Here is a 5,364-nt window from a genome sequence, read left to right as displayed (position 1 = left end):
CTCGAATCTGTGAAATCATAACTGTGACTTATATCGACGTCCTATCTGTCTCTTTTCTCCGTTATCACCAGGCTGAGTCACGTAATTGTAAAATGGGAACTCTACGACGGAAAAGTGACGAATCGAAAATATTGTGCGCGCGTATTACGATGTATGCACAAGCATACATGGATTAGAGCGATAGAGGTAAGAGAAAGGAAAGAGCAAAGATGAGCGCTTAAAAAGAAGGATAGGCAAGGTCAGACTCTCAGATGTGCGACGATTCTCGAACGAATAGGTGTGTACGTGTGCTGATCTTTGTAATTATAAATTGTGAATACATGTGACTAATATTATTTTCTTTTTTATTTTGTGCATGTTTCAAGTTATAAATAAATATAAACAAACAACACTAACTCGATAACATTAAATCTAAGTACCAAAATGATTAATTTACTGTGTTTTTGTCATTTATTACTCTGTTTTTAGGTATTCAGTATTCGGCCGAATAGTGAAAAATAGGCCGAATAGGCCGAATACCGAATAGTAACCGAATATTCGTTATATCACTACTGCAGACCTTATTTTCTTTCCTCTTATGAACGTCTACGTTTTCTGAAGTTGTCTTGTGGTCTTCCCGCTTGCCGTTACTTGAACATGGGGAAACTCGATTTCTTTAGCAACTGCCCTACTTTCCTCTATAATTCAGCCGTCTTACAAGGTTCCGATACCTCTGATCTCTCACTATGCGATCAGGGTATGATCCTCCTTCGGTTTTCTATTGCAAGGTTTCTTACTCCTTGCTCAACCCCTCGGTCAGGACCACACTCGTTTTCGTCCTCTCTCGACGAAATCGCAGCCGCTTCTCCTTTCTCTCACCTCGCCTCCTCTCCAGGGGGTTATTGCTTGTTTTGTCTTCTTGACATTGTTTCACAGAAACGGTGATGTCACCCGAACTTTTTCCCTTAATAGGGATTAAGGGAAAAAGTTCTAGAACAGTTAAGACAAAAGAACAGAGGATATACTAAGCCTAACTAAAATTAACAAAAATATATATAAAACTATGGCCGACGGCCACAATATATATATAAAAAACTATATTACATACAAATAAAAACCCAGCGAAGCGGGTCCTTTCAGCTAGTTTAACATAAAATCTTTCAATTTTTCGAAGTAAACAAAAACTTTTACGTTAAATATGTGAAAAATTAATTGAAAAGCAAATTTTCAGCAATTAGAAAATGCATTTTCCAATTTCAAATGTCGAAAAATGTTAAAGCCTTTCAATGATATTACGAAAGGAGTGTAAAAATTATAAAAAATTTTGCAACGAATTGCTTAAATTTCCCAGCTGTTATGAGGACCAGTTTACGTGTAGACCCAGTCTGTAGTCGCTAATTACAGTGTAGTTTCAATTAAGTTAAGAAAATTCTGTATTTTAGCCGAAAGAGGGCGATTGGCGTTATCACATGATCATCTTCTATTCGGTTAGCGTAAGAAGAATGGCGACTGATTGTATACATGAGCGAAAAGAAAGAACGCCAAATTTCGAAGATCATATCGTTCAAAACATACAGCTAATCATAACGTTACACACCTCAATGTATAAAAAATAACAATACTTATCACATATTATACAGTTCGGACAGATAGCTATCGATTTTAAAGGTAATCAGTGATAGTGAACCCAGTTATTATATATGATCCTATTGGTAAATTCTTGAAATAACAAATTGAATGAACCAATGTCCATTGTTCACAGTTAAAATGATCTTATTTTTCCGTTTAGTTTCCAGTTAGAACTTGCAATTTACGTCAGGTTTAATCTACGACACAGGTAAGACGTGTCTAAATGTATTCTTCTGTATTTAAATACTATTTAAGAAATGTATACAAATTTTACTGATCAGCAACATGCATTTTAAACAGTAAAGGGTCATTTTTACTTCTTAAGCTTTATACTAACAAATTATCCTATAAAAACTCATAAACTTTTTACAAAAAACTAATTATAAAATCACAATCTTTAATTTAACATCATATTTAATAATAGTAAATTAAGGAGGGTTGTAAGTTAGGTTCACAGGAAATTAAGTTATTTCTCAGCAATTTCTTTCATTTAAAGATCATTATTAAGCAAAATGTAATGTTTAGTGATATCTGTTACTAAATATCATAATAAAAAGTATACAAATGGAATATGTTAACAGATTAGGATTTCCTCAGCTATTTCCAAGTTACATTATAAAAAAAATATTGTATTTAACTTAGTAATGTTCTGAAGCTAACAAAAGAAATTACACACATATTTACATAAACTATTAAACCATTACTGATGATTTTATACTTTTCATATCTTTTAATTATATAATGTGGGAATCTAATACTATGATGTACAAATTTAATGAATTTCTTGTTACATCTGTTTATTTTCTAATATGTAAAAATATTTTGGAATTAATACATTTTAAAAGTACTGCTAAATGCATAAGACAAGGACTAGGTGATTTGGGAAATTATCATCTATAAATTCTGTAAATTTATTTTTCCAAATATTATCATTTTTGATATGATATGTAATGGTACATCTGTGTATGTAATTCTTGGTTTCGCAAGTTGTTACTAATAGTTGATGAATTTATTTAAAAGTATTTCTGAAATCGTGATTTTAAATTATGTGATTTAGATAGCATGAAATCACAAAGATTCTTCCTAATAGAGTCAGTTGTGAGTTTTGATTAGGAAGAATCTGTATAAAAAGCACATTTGAACAAGTTCATTCACGTATTTTGAAATCAAAATTAGTCATACAGAGCTTATTTTAAAAATTTTAAACATTTATCATATGAAACATGATTATAGAAAGTTATTGTAGTTTTATGTATTTGTTTTTTATGATTTTTACAGTTTTAATCATTTATTTATTGTACTAAATTAATTTATAAATTATCAAAATGTGCATTTAAAATTTTATTAGTTAAAAAGAAATTATTTTAGCATTATATTTTTAAGTAATTTTTTAAAGAGATAATAAAAATTATATTTTTCAAATTATACAAGATTTCAGAAACAAAGATGTATAGAAGTACACACTACACATTTGTCATTCGTGTATGTTTATATAATACAATTAATATTAAAAGTATGATTCTATTTATTTTTATTCTACAAAAATATATGAATGGTAAATACAGTCATACTTTTATATAATGAATTGCTTTTGGGAAATACAGAACATTTGTTAAACAGAAAATGTATTGATAGTGAATATTAAAACAAAAGACAGGTTTCAATAGTCCACAGAAAAATTTATTAAAAGATAAATTTATTTAATAAGGCTTTGTAATATGGAAAACACACTGTAAACAGAGCTTACTGCTATTTCTCTATTCTTCTACATATTATATTTTTTCAAATTATAACAATGTTTAATATTCTAAGAAATCTTATAATAACTAAAATAATAATATAGTTTTTTTAACTAATAAATTTTTAAATGAAATTTTAATTTAACTTTTTGTAAGCTATCATTGTATATAAACGGATAATTTAAACTATAAAATTAAAATATAAAACAACAAATACTTTGTTGTTTACTGTTGCTGATTACAGCAAGCTACTTTAATTTTATTTCAAAATGTGATGACATGAATGAACTTGTTAAAATGTGTCGTTTTCATAAGGAATATTCTTAAGATTACAAAAAAATTTTGAAATAACAGTCTACTTTTAAGTCATTGAACTTATAATAATATAAAAATTCATTTATGTTATATTTATTATTTTGTAATGTAATATACAGTGGCATGTGGTGACATTTGCTGATAGGGAAGCTGTGCCGGCCCTGGACAGAAACATTGGTAGCATTATACAATATTTTAGTATGTAGTATCCACCAGCTAAACAGTGTAATGTTGGTGCTCTGTAAAGCACATGCGCGAATGCGTATCATCTGGCTGCTTTACATCATTCAAATATTTTCTCCATGGAATCTGCCCTGTATTCAGCAATACGGCACTTTCATAGGGAATATACATATATGAATTTATATTTGAATATACAATAGCAATCTTATTGTTTTTCACATGTAGTATAGAAATTTATAATAAAATACATAATGTGGTTATAATAATATATCAATTTTAATTAATTCAAAGTACATTAAAATTTGAAAATAATCGCATGATACGAGGACTGTTCGGAAAGTTCGCAGCCTCAAATAGAACAACAAACAAAATAATGTTAAAACTTTTTTTATTTTTCAATGTAGGCTCCTTTGTTAGCAATGCACTTATTCCAGCGATGTTCTAGCTTTTTTATGCCATCACAATAGGTCGATTTGTCAAGGTGTGCAAAATACTCGTTCACTTCAGAGATGACTTTGTCATTTGAGTGGAATCTCTTTCCAGCCAAGAATTTTTTTAGGTTTGGAAAAAGGTGGAAGTCACTGGGGGTCAAATCAGGTGAGTATGGTGGATGTGGAACTAATTGGAAGCGAAGTTCGTTTATCTTTTGTTCAGTGATTCTAGCAGAATCTGCATGTGCATTATCGTGGTGGAACAGAACCTTTTTCTTCTTCAAGTGTGACCTTTTTTCTTCGATTTCTTTCTTCAATTTTTCCAAAAGTTCACAGTAATAGACAGCATTAATTGTCTTTCCTCTTTCTAGGTAGTCAATAATGATGTCTTTAGCATCCCAAAAAACCGAGGCCATCACTTTCCCCGTTGATGGAACTGCCTTTGCCTTCTTTGGTGGTGGCAAACTGTGGTGTTTCCATTGCTTTGACTGTTCTTTTGTTTCAGGAGTGTAGTAATGGATCCACGTTTCATCAGTAGTCACAAACTGACGCAAGAAATCCTGTGGGTTTTTCTGGTAGAAGTCCAAACACTCCTTTGAGATCAAAGTGCGAACACGTTTTTGCTCGGCGGTCAGCAGACGCGGCACCCACCTTGCTGAGACCTTTGTCATACCCAAATTTTCGGTTAGGACGTGGTGCACTCAGTTGACAGAGATGCCTGTTGTCTCAGCTATCTCACACATTTTCAAACGGCGATCTGCTAATAACAAATCGTGAACTTTGTCGATATTTTCTTCAGTGACAGCAGTTGACAGCCGTCCACTGCGAGGGTCATCTTCCACTCTCTCTCTCTGACAGATTTAAAAAGGGCTGTCCATTTTTTCGCAGTGGTGTACAAAGGAACAGACTCTCCCAAAACTTCATCCATGTCAGCTTTGATTTGAGATGGGGTCAACCCTTTTTTCGTCAGGTATTTTATGACCACACGAGTCTCCGTCTTCTCCATTTTTGACAAAGCATGTGCACACTGACTATCTGCTAAGCTGTCATGGCAAAACTTTTTGACAAATCAAGCGGAAATTGGTATC

At 31.6% G+C, this 5,364-nt stretch overlaps 1 protein-coding gene across 1 annotated transcript in view; it reads left to right on the top strand.

Annotated features, from left to right (window-relative positions):
* The first annotated feature begins 1,461 nt into the window (after positions 1–1,461).
* Positions 1,462–5,364, top strand: part of LOC111637161 (E3 ubiquitin-protein ligase Mdm2-like) — a 53,779-nt gene continuing 49,876 nt past the window's right edge. The window contains exons 1-2 of the mRNA XM_023382585.1: positions 1,462–1,647; positions 1,769–1,816. The gene's annotated coding sequence lies outside the window, so the exon portion shown is untranslated. The remainder of the gene's footprint in view (positions 1,648–1,768; positions 1,817–5,364) is intronic.

The sequence above is a fragment of the Centruroides sculpturatus genome, unplaced genomic scaffold, assembly GCF_000671375.1.
Source record: "Centruroides sculpturatus isolate CEXI.00-Female unplaced genomic scaffold, Cexi_2.0 scaffold1026, whole genome shotgun sequence".
Lineage (NCBI taxonomy): Eukaryota > Metazoa > Arthropoda > Arachnida > Scorpiones > Buthidae > Centruroides > Centruroides sculpturatus.
The sequence above is the reverse complement of the archived record's forward strand: the minus strand, read 5'-3'. Positions and strand labels throughout refer to the sequence as shown.